The sequence below is a fragment of the Bos mutus genome, chromosome 4 (genome assembly GCF_027580195.1).
Source record: "Bos mutus isolate GX-2022 chromosome 4, NWIPB_WYAK_1.1, whole genome shotgun sequence".
NCBI lineage: Eukaryota > Metazoa > Chordata > Mammalia > Artiodactyla > Bovidae > Bos > Bos mutus.
In genome coordinates, this window is record NC_091620.1 from 102175822 (window position 1) to 102188265 (window position 12444).

The following is a 12444-nucleotide window of genomic DNA, read 5'->3' on the forward strand; positions in this document are numbered from 1 at the left end:
ACCTGCAAAGAGAGAGCACTGTGGAAATAACTGTTGCCTGATGAGTAGGCTCCACCATCTGTCTCTGTTGAGAAGAACTCGGAGGGGTCCCCTTGGTGACCCTGAATGGTACAAGCATGCATTCTGGGGGCCCCATGTCTGCCATCTGCCTTCTGTCCAGGAACTCTAGAGGACCATGGATGGTTGAGTAACTGCTCTGAAGGCCGGTCCATCTGCATTGCCAGAGTTTTTGAGGGCATAGGACATGAGAGTGTTTCCTGTGAACCAGATGACAGAGAATCTGGCCCAGCAGAGGCCCAGCAAGAGGCTGGAAATGAGGCCAGATTCCTTGGGTCCAAAGCAGGAGGAACAAGTGGAATCCAGTGGCAAGTTAGCAATAAGGGAACTGAAGGAGGGAGGCCCCCAGCAAATATCCTCACAAAAACTCCACAAAAGTGCCCCAGGAAGAAAGAATCAATTTTAAGCCAAAAGGCCCAAGATAACTAAACAGAGGAAAGCTAATGAGGGCCTCTTTCCAGGGCAGACCTACAGGGGAAGCAGGTGAGGGAGGTTTGCCTGTTAAATCAAGGTCAGAGCTTAATAATATCTTGGGCCACCTAAATTTAATTACTGAACTGAGCCGTGTTCATGATCTTAATTAACAGTAGGGTGATCTGTTACTTAAACATGAACAGAAGAGTTCATAAACATGAACAGAAAATTTCTGGAGAAATTTTCATCCAGAAGTACCCAGTGATTACTGGAGCAGGCGTGCATGCATGCTCACTCACTCAGTTACGTCCAACTCTGTGACTTCATGGGCTGTAGCCCACCAGGCTCCTCTGTCCATGGAATTTTCCAGGCAAGAAAACTGGAGTGGGTTGACATTTCCTTCTCCAGGGTATGTTCCTGATCCAGGGATCAAACCCAAGTCTTCCACGTCTCCTGCACTGGCAGGCAGATGCTTTATCACTGAGCCACCTGGGAAGCCCTCCTGGGGCAGGAAAGATGAAATTAAAGGTGATTTGATGATTTGCTGTTATGATATCATGAGTCTTGCACCAGATACATTATATATTTTAAATATACATCTTATATTTATTTATTTGTTCTAAGTCATGTCAACTCTTTGTAACCCCATGGACTACAGCCTGCCAGGCTCCTCTGTCCATGGATTTTCTAGGCAAGAATACTGGAGTGGGTTGCCATTTCCTCCTACAGGGGATCTTCCCAACCCAGAGATTGAACCCACGTCTCATGCATTGACAGGCAGATTTTTTACCACTGAGCCACCAGGGAAGCCCAATATATATATATATATTTAAATGTTATAAATATACACTATATAGCGTATATAATAATTATACCTAATAAATATTGTATACATTTTTTACAGCAAAAGTTTCATAAATTCTCATGAATTGAAGGGCAATCAGTTCAGTTCAGTTCAGTCGCTCAGTCGTGTCCGACTCTTTGTGACCCGATGAACCACAGCACACCAGACCTCCCTGTCCTTCACCAACTCCCACAGTCCACCCAAACCCAAGTCCATTGAGTTGGTGATGCCATCCAACCATCTCATCCTCTGTTGTCCCCTTCTCCTCCTGCCCTCAATCTTTTCCAGCATCAGAGTCTTTTCAAATGAGTCAGCTCTTGGCATCAGGTGGCCAAAGTATTGGAGTTTCAGCTTCAACATCAGTCCTTCCAATGAACACCCAGGACTGATATCCTTTAGGATGGACTAGTTGGATCTCCTTGTAGTCCAAGGGGCTCTCAAGAGTCTTCTCCAACACCACAGTTCAAAAGCATCAATTCTTCGGTGCTCAGCTTTCTTTATAGTCCAACTCTCACATCCATACATGACCACTGGAAAAACCATAGCCTTGACTAGATGGACCTTTGTTGACAAAGTAATGTCTGTTTTTTAATATGCTGTCTAGGTTGGTCATAAGTTTCCTTCCAAGGAGCAAGTGTCTTTTAATTTCATGGCTGCAATCACCATCTGCAGTGATCTTGGAGCCCAGAAAAATAAAGTCAGCCACTGTTTCCACTGTTTCCCCATCTATTTGCCATGAAAGAGATGGGAATACCAGACCACCTGACCTGCCTCTTGAGAAATCTGTATGCAGGTCAGGAAGCAACAGTTAGAACCGGACATGGAACAACAGACTGGTTCCAAATAGGACAAGGAGTACAGCAAGGCTGTATATTGTCACCCTGCTTATTTACCTTATATGCAGAGTACATCATGAGAAATGCTGGGCTGGAGGAAGCACAAGCTGGAATCAATATTGCCGGGAGAAATATCAATCACCTCAAATATGCAGATGACACCACCCTTATGGCAGAAAGTGAAGAAGAACTAAAGAGCCTCTTAAAGGACAATAATGCCCTAAATTTTCCATCTGTGCTATTCAAAATGTGGTCCATGAACCAGAAGCATCTGTATCATCAGAGAGTTTTATAGAAATGAAAAACCTCAAACCTCATCCCAGACCTGTTGAATCAGAACCTGGATTTTAACAAGATCCCCAGGGGATTCAAATGCATATTAAAGTTAGAGAAGTGTTCCCTTATACCACCTAGTTGTCCATAAGAAAATCTTTGTGAGATTTTAATATCTACTAATTGTGACATAACCAGTCCATTGAAGTTCATCATAAAGACTCACAATAACATCGCATATGTTATAGCACTTTGGCATTGTCAAGGCTCACTTTATCTCTGTTCTACTCACAATTAACTGGTTAATGTTTAATCAGGTTTAGGTTTTTCACCTGTGCACTTTATGCACATGCAACTGGTCAGACAAGTGACAAGAAAGCCTATATCTAGCACCTGCTGTTCCCAGGCCACCTTCTAATATGAAAGAAAGATTAGATAGTTCAGCATCTGTTATTGGGTAATATAACACTTATTAGCTTATCTTTGCAATTTAGCCACAGAGCTTCCTTATTCTGTGGGTAATACGTGAGACAGCTTTCCAGATTTCCATAGCCTCAGAAAAACTTGCCTGGGTGGCCTTATCAGCAAAAATGAAGACAAATTACCTCCTTTGGCTCTTACCTCTCCTTTAGATCCACCTCTGTCACTAACTGGGAAGCCTGCAGCTACAATCAACAGGCAAATTACCATCTGAGTTTTAGTGGGTGGGTCCAAGGACAGACCATAGGTTTTGGGAGAGCCAAATAAAATGCAGCATAGTACCAGAGAGGTGCTGATGCTGGGAAAGATCGAAGGCAATAGGAGAAGGGGGGCAGGAGAGGATCAGATGGTTAGATAACATCACCAACTCGATAGATGTGAATTTGAGCAAACTCCAGGACTAGTGGAGGACAGAGGAGCCTGGTGTGCTGCAGTGCACGGGACTGCAAAAAGTCAAACACAACTTAGCAACTGAACAGCAACAACAACCAGAGAAGCACTCAAGACCCATACCAGCTGTGAGCAGCATGGCTCACAGTACCTGGAGGATAACAAACCAATATTTATTGAACGAACATATAAATCATAAATTAATATTTAACAAATGAATTCATCTGGAATTCATATCTTTTAGGCTAATTTGTGTTCCTAAATTCTCATAGTTCCCTGATGAATGAAATCTTACGCAGTATTTCTTTTTTCATTCCTTCTCATGCCTGAACTCACCTTATTGCTGTGGGGTTTCCATTTGTTTCAGGAGAACAATATCATAATCCAGCAAGGCATTGTCACATGATCACTAGCTATGGAGTTGGAAGTTTAATCTGGGGTCCACCACTTGTAGGCAGTATAATCTTGGATAGTGACCTAACTTTGAGAGCCTCTCTGTCCTTTCTTGTAAAACAAGACTTGTCTATAGGATTATTTTGTGATTTAAAGAGCATAACATCTGTGGAAGTTCGTAGCATGGGTAGGTGGTAAGTCCTCAGTAACTTATTGTACATCTCTCTTTACCTCACCCCTACCCTAGATACGTTGTTCTGGCTTTGCTTAAATCTTATCCCTGTCCTTACTAGCTTCAACTTCTGAGGGTAATTTAAATTGTCCACTTTTATAAACTGTTCTTAGAGGCAGAGCATAGGATTAGCTTTATTTTGGTACTTTCCAGTCCATTTGTTCATTCATTCATACATTCTTTCAAATGATCATTTTCCAAGTACTTAGGAAGCATCAGGGCTTCCCTGGTAGCTCAGAAGGTAAAGGGTCAGCCTGTAATGCAGGAAACCAGGGATCAGTCCCCAAGTAGGGAAGATCCCCTGGAGAAAGGAGTGGCTATCCACTCCGGTATTCTTGCCTGGAGAATTCCATGAACAGATGAGCCTAGCGTGCTACAGTCCATGGAGTCTCAGAGAGTTGGACAAGATTGAGTGACTAACACTTTCACACTTTAGCAGGCATCAAATATAACCTCAATATATCCAACTAGAAAGAAGTCTCATTAAAAGAAAATTATATAATGAGTACAATTACTATAATCAGAATGCTTGCTGCTTGTTCTGCTCTGAACCTCAGTCCACATGCATAGAACTTCATCTACTCATGATGCCAAGGGGAAAATGGATCAACAGCAAATATCTCAGCACTAGATACATCAGAGTTTCCCTGATGACTCAGATGGTAAAGAATCTGCAATGCGGGAGACCTGGGTTCAATTCCTGGGTGGGGAAGAGCCCTTGAAGAAGGGAGTGGCCACCACTCCAGTATTCTTGCCTGGGATATCCCATGGACAGAGGAGCCTGACTGGGCTACAGTCCGTAGGTCGCAAAGAGTCAGACACAACTGAGTTACTTTCAGATATGTGAAAATTCTAATAGACAGGTCTCTTCACAATCAAACAGGTATATACATCAGGTTATCTTTATGTCCAGTTTCTTTTCATTTTATTTCCTAGAGAAAAGCTCAAATACTAGACTGATTCAGAATGGGACACCTGTCAGCATTTTTAAACTCCATCTGGTGAGAAGTGGCCTTTCCTAACTACAGTCTGAATCCCTCAGGATGCTGAACTAGAGGTACCTTGATTCTTCTGAGCAACACCGTGAAGCACCATACTCAGTGAGCACGCACAGGACATTTTGTTGAATCCTGCTCATATTAGGTACTTTTACATTCACAAGCACTACAAATTCTTCAAAGTCACATGGATCAAACTAAGAAAACTCATACCAACAGTCTGTAGGAGCCAGAACACTATTTCAGGTATCGGATTAGAAACAAGAATGATTTAGCCTCAGTTGCAAGTGACTTTATAACTTGTATCTTCTGAGGAGTGAAAAAACTAACTCAAGGGGAAAAAAATGCAACCTATAAATTTTGTAGGATGTTTTCAACAATAAAAGCAGATATTGCAAGTGGAAAATAAATCTCAGAAAGAAGGTACCCTTTGAAAGATAAAATATTAAGTCCTGGAAAAACCAGTGACTACGAAGATGAATAAACCTAGTTTAGACAGCAGCTGGGAACTTCAAGGAGAAGGTGAAATTTCCCAATAGTAGAGCAATTGGCAAGAGATCCAGCTGAACAGAAGGTGACGAGAGCATCAGTAAGAGGCAGGAGCAGAGTCTGGGCTTCTCTAGTATCCTGCCACATCTCTATTGTTGTTTAGCCGCTAAGTCGTGTCTGACTCTTCTGGGACACCATGGACTGTAGCCTCTCAGGCGCCACTGTCCATGGGATTTCCCAGGTATGAACACTGGAGTGGGTTGCCATTTCCTTCTCCAGGGGATCTTCCCAACCCAAGGACTGAACCCACATCTCCTGCACTGGTAGGTGATTTCTTTACCACTGAGCCACCAAGGAAGATCATGCCACATCTCTAGGTATTAGGGAATGAGCACACTGAAACAGAGACTATCAAATGTTTAAACACTGTTCAGAACTGTATCTCACTCTATTCAGCTGGAAATGGGGTTTCAAGTGTTTCCAATGAGCTACGCACACCTCAAATCTAGCATAAATAAGGCTTCATCCTTGATCAGGATTCAGAGGAATCATCTTGCTTCCCAGAATTCTGCCTGTATCAAAGTAGGTGTTCTATAAATATCTGCTCATTGAGGCTGAACTGAACTAGAAATTTGCTTGGATGTTCCTGTATCCCAAGATTTTGAAATGAATTGTGACCTTATAATGTGGGTATGTGTGTACACGCATGTTTGTTCTAATAAACTAACAAAATAGACTTTATTAAAGGAGCCCAATAAAAGCTTCTCTATAAAACCAGTTTAGTTGCTCTATAAGGTACCTCTGCTTTAACAATCCTGGCTGAGCAGAGTTGGCTAAGAGCAATAGCTTCCAATTAAGTCATTTGAGCAAACTGTCCATTTTAAATTTATTTTCTATTTTTCCTGATTCTTTTCCCATAGGGTAACCTGTGAAGATCTAAAAACAAAACTTTATTTGAAAAAGGTAACTTTTTTGTGAATGGAATAATTTCAACTTGACTGCCAAGAATTTTTCACATTTATCTAGATTTTTTATGATAGGTGAACTTACTGAGTTGACCACATTGTGGCTGTGGTTTACTCTCTAAGTCATGTCTGATTCTTGCAGTTCCGTTGACTGTAGCCGGCCAGGCTTCTCTGCCCATGGGATCTCCCAGGCAAGAATACTGGGGTGAGTTGCCATTTCCTCCTCCAGGAGATCTTGCCCACCCAGGGATCGAACTTCTGCCTCCTGCATCTCCTGCATTGCAGGTGGATTTTTTATGGCTGGGCCACACATTAGTGCAGAGTAAATGATACTAAGTTACAACTTGTATTTGTTTGTGTTTAATTTGCCATTTCAACTAAAATTATTGCCAGTAAAGGTCATCATGTGATGTTGGAGAAGATTCTTGAGAGTCTCTTGGACTGCAAGGAGATCCAACCAGTCCATCCTAAAGGAAATCAGTCCTGAATATTCATTGGAAGGACTGATGCTGAAGCTGAAACTCCAATACTTTGGCCACCTGATGCGAAGAACTGACTCACTGGAAAAGACCGTGATGCTGGGAAAGATTGAAAGCAGGAGGAGAAGGGGATGACAGAGGATGAGATGTTTGGATGACATCACCGACTAGATGGACATGAGTTTGAGCAAGCTCCAGGAGTTGGTGATGGACAGGGAAGCCCGGCATGCTGCAGTCCATGGGGTCACAAATAGTTGAACACGAATGAGCAACTGAACTGAAAGGTCATGAAGTTTTCTGTAACTTTTGCAAATTTCAATGAAATTTTATATGTGTCCAAAGACCATCACAACAGATATATGATTTCACCAGACAGTTTTAGAATTATCATAACTGCTAGGGTATTTATTTATTAGTCTTGGCTCTTAAATCTATAAACACACTACACTTCAATTAACTATGCAAGAGAATAAATCAACGTAAGAGTTTGCTTCAAGCATACTTTTTGTGAACACAAAAAAGATTGCAATTGGAGAGATACAATAACAAACATAACCTATTAGTATCTGATTAATAATAGGTGCTCAATGAATGTCTGGCTGAGTGAATGGACACAGGGAAGATGCATAACACAACTGTGGGATATGTAATTTTAAAGATAAAGAACTGTAGAAACACTTTCTGTACAAAGCAGAAATAGAAGAATGTGTTTTTATATTCAAGGTATCTCAAAGACAGTAAAACAAATCATGTTCAAGCTGCTGGTGGCGCTAGTGGTAAGAACCCACCACCTGTCAATGCAGGGGACATAGAACTGCAGGTTCAATCCCTAATTCAGAAAGATCTTCTGGAGGATCCACTCCAGGATTCTAGCCTGGAGAATCCCACGGACAGAGGATTGCAGTGGGCTACACAGTCCATGGGGTCACAAAGAGTCAAACGTGACTGAAGTGGCCTAGCACATGAATGTTTTCATTCTCCATTATTGACTTGAAATAATAGAAAATATTAAAATCCAAGAACAATTACAGGTTTAATGTATTGAGGAAGAAGGAAATTTTAATTAAATTTTGCAAACAGAATAAATCTCATTTAAGTATGAATGCCTCTTCAAAAAGCAATTAATAATAAAAATGCTAATATAAGTTGAAAAAATCAAGAGCATTGAAAAAATTAAGACAAAAAGACAAAATTAATTTATAAAGACAGATTATTCCAACACAATAAATACCAATAATGCAATAGCAGAGACACATAACAGGAAGTCAGGAAGGAACTAGTTTCACAGTAATAGATTTACAGAAAGAAAAACATGTCTGAAAGAGCCATTAGGAAATTCCCCAGTATAATGTGGGTTAACAGAAGCAGAAAGTGACATTTATTTTATAGAAAATGCGTATACCACAGCATGGCCTATGCATTAAACAAAGGTTTATTTAGAGTTGACATTTGCTTCTTATTGAATTCCTTAAGGAAAACTAAGTCTAAATTAAGAATTTTATCTTGTGATTGTTAATTGTGTTTCCAGTAATTAGTATATCAAAGATGAAATGTCAAAGGGAAAAATAGTTATTTAAAAAAAAATATGTATCTCTCTATCAAAGTGCTTCATGTTGTTCCAAGTCTAAAAACGTCTTTAAGATGACACAGTATCAACGAAGATCAAATAATGGAGATTTTATCTTCCTAAGTAAATCCCTTTTCTTTTTTTGATAAAGAAGAGAAAATGTAATTATAAAGTTCTTCCAAGCTCACTACAACTCTTAACTTTAAAAATTGAGAAGGTGGGGCTTCCCTGGTGGGTCAGTAGTAAAGAATCCATCTGCCAATGCAGGAGACATGGGTTCGACCCCTGATCCAGGAAGATCCAAATACCTTGGAGCAACTAAGCTTGTGTACTACGACCACTTAGCCTGTGCTCTAGAGCCAGGAGCCACAAATACTGAGCCCACACGCCACAGGGACTGAAGCCCACAAGCCTAGAGCCCATGCTCCGCAACAAGAGAAGCCACCGCAATGAGAAGTCCATGTACTGCAATCAGAGAAAAGCCCACTCAGCAACGAAGACCCAGCACAGGCAAAATAAATAAATACATAAAATTATTTTTTTTAATGTTGAATGCATTTACCAAATATACTTTAAAACAGAGTTTCTAAAAAAAAATTGGGGAGGTGGATCATTTTCTATGGGGCAAATAATTCAAGAAGTCAGAATTTTTTAAAGAAACATTCATTTGTTTGTCACTGAATGTGACTAATTTACTTTTGCAGCAAGTACTATTTCTTATTAGTACTTGAAATACTTAATGCCTTCCTCCTGCCCAGCAGGTGCTTACTTTTCGTTTCTTACTATCTGTGCTTACACTTGATCTGTTTTCTACAATGCAAACCCAAAATTAACTGGAAATGAACAAAGTGAAACCTAATCTTCACCCACAAGAGAAGTAACTCTTAAACTCAATGACGACCATGCCAGACAAAAGAGACGAAATTTCCTATTTACAGTCTAAGGTTGCTTAAAAATATTTTGGCGTAACTAGTCCTTTAAACATTCAAGGTTAAGGTGTTTCTGGTTGAACTGCTAAACTAGCATTAAAGCAAAATATGATTCTGTTGTATTTTTAATGATGTTGCCTAAACATCTCTCCAGAAGAGTAGCAAGTTGCACTGGTTGCCGGAGCTGGACTGTCTCTGCAGTGTATGAAGAGTAAAAGGAATGATGTAGTTTAAAAATAAAATAAAATTAAAAAAAAAAAAAAAGGAATGAGGGTCCATGGTTGCATTCTCCCTGGCTGACTTTCTCAGTCTTTTGGATTCCTCAATGAATATTTGATTTAAAAAATTGGCGAGGGAATGAGGGTGGGGAGTGAGGAACAAAAGCAGGGAAGAAAAAAAGAGATTTTTTTGTGATTTAAAAGTTCTTGAATTGTCTCAAAAATCACTGGTTAAAACAAGTCTGCTGCTGCTACTGCTAAGTCGCTTCAGTCATATCCGACTCTGTGCGACCCCATGGGCTGCAGCCTACCAGGCTTCTCCGTCCATGGGATTCTCCAGGCAAGAACCCTGGAGTGGGTTGCCATTTCCTTCTCCACCAAAGGTTATATTAGTTTTCTGGGATACAGCAGGCAGGCAATTCCCCACCTGAAAAATAAAAGGACTTCCATATATCTTTTCTTAAGGCCTAAATGTCTTATCTATAACAAGGACTTTTATAACCACAATCAGCTTAAGTGCGGATTGTCTGAGTTGCTCTGACTGACATTTCATTTCACTTAGCTGTATTTCTCAAGTATGATCAATTACTGCGATGATTTTCATGGGACAGTGCTGGTTTGTACCTGTCCTTCCAGTATAATTATATATTAGTAGCAACTCACTTCCCTCTCAAAAACTTTCTTGCTTGGAAAATAATTTACATGTGGTCACTCAACCAATGACTAACTGTCTTTGAAAATCTTGGTTTTTATTAAAAGTTGAGCTTCCTGGGTCCCACCTTGAACCTAATAAATTGCGACCTCTGAGGGGCTGGCCCAGAATATGCGTTTTAACAAGAACTTCCTAGGTAATTTTTAGGATTACTAAGATTTGAGAACAACTTCATTAATATACATTAGAGGTTATTATATTTCGGTGAGAAGAAAGTTGGAAAGACCAGGAAGAAGGTGACATTATGAACAATATACCTAAAGAGATCAATGCATAATTTTATTTATTTGGCAAGTTTCTTTATTCTCTGTATCCGCTACCACCAGAAGGTCTACTTTGGTCTCTGCAGCAGCAGGATTAGTGAAACAGCACAGGAGTGAGGAGGCTAGTGTTGGAGGACTTCATCTGGCTTATGTATTTATACTTGTTTTGATCATCTGCTTGCCTTTGCTCCAAGTCTATGTGTCTTCACTTGTCCATCTGACCTAGTTCTCACTAAACCAGATACACTAGGCTACTAATCATTCCAAATGGTGTTTTCCATCCCTCCCCATGCCCTCTCCTCTGTATATCCAAAATTTAACTTTAGAAAAATAAATGTGATTATTCCAGTAATTAATGCGATTTTTTTCCCACCCAGAACTAAGGGAATAAGGAGGGAAGTATAACCCCATGAAGAAAGAGTTAAGTTTGGAAGTCTTCCTTTCTTCTTCACAAATAAAGGATTTTTTTCCTTAAAATTAAGCAACCACATCCAGGATCACTCCATACATAGGCAGTCTTTAATTTCTGTGTCAGCTAACTAATGTTCTTTGGTTGTGAGGAACATAAAGCAACTCTGGCTAATTTAGACAACAAAGGAAGATTATGGAAAGGGTTTCAGAGCATTTCATGAACTCCAAAGAGGGGTGAAGGACAAAGGCTCAAAAAGGCAGGAAGTGGGGAGCCTCCAGGGCATCAAGGAGTTTATAAATCTCTCTCTAGAATCTGCCCTAATGTGGCAGGAATCAAATGGCTCTCCAACTCTGTGTCTCATTGGTCAAGCTGCAGAACGTGATCAGGTAGCAACTCCCAGACAAACATCCATGGCCAGGTGGACAGAATCACATAGCACAGGGAAAGTCTCCGGAGCCCACGTCCGTGCACAAAGGAACAGTCTTTCTGAGAAAGGACAAATCACAACTGACCATACAGATACCCTAAAGCTATCTGCTACAATCCACCCTCGGGCTGCCCATACACATACATGCACGCACACACACACACACTCATTCATTCATTCTCTGTCTCTGTCACACATTCTTTCTCTCTCTCTCCCTTCCTCTCCTCCCTTCTCTCTCTCCCTCTAATACATACCTTTTCCCCCTTTATCCCCCATGCCAAAATCACTCATAACACATGACCCAACCAGTCTTCACATAACTGCAGTGGGAGACAACCACAGTCACTTCCAGCCACTGCACACAGAGGTAAGATTTTGGCCAGGACCTCTGGCTTCCACCGGCTTGTGTCCATTCCTCTTCAGTTCTGTCACAGTCCCGTCTCAGTGGTTGATAAACTCAACCACTGCTTAGATAACATTGTATACCCCTGAAAGAAAGAGGAAAGAAGAGAACAAAAATAATTATTTTAAAGTATCATTTAAAAAGGAAACAGGAGAATAAATAGCATATTTAGCAAGGAAATACTGGTTCAAGTCCTCCATTCTGCTGGCATTCATAAGAAGGATGCTGACTTACAAGATAGATTCCTCCTCAGCTTGGTCCAAGTTCTCTTGGCTTCCAGCCAACACCACAGCTTGCCAAGGATCTTTGCCCTGATTGCAAAAAGAATCTCACATATCCAGGTGGCAGTCTCAGCTGTCAATTCAATCAACTTATTTTTTTTTTAACCCTTAGCTGAAGCATCCCTTCATTGAATACTGAATTCCTTACACTGAAGAGTTAAAGAAATAATAGGTCTTCTAAGAAGAATTAAAGCAAAAATTCTGAAAGTGAAAAAGTAGATATAATGTTAAAGAAGTCTTCACCCCCCGGTCCTAGGTTGCATTCTGTCTGTGAAAACAAAATCGATCATATTGATCACTGGTTCTGCTCATGTTCAGTTTCCTACAACAGAGCACACCAATAACACAAGAGGCTACTTCTTAGATAGTGTGTGTGTGAGTC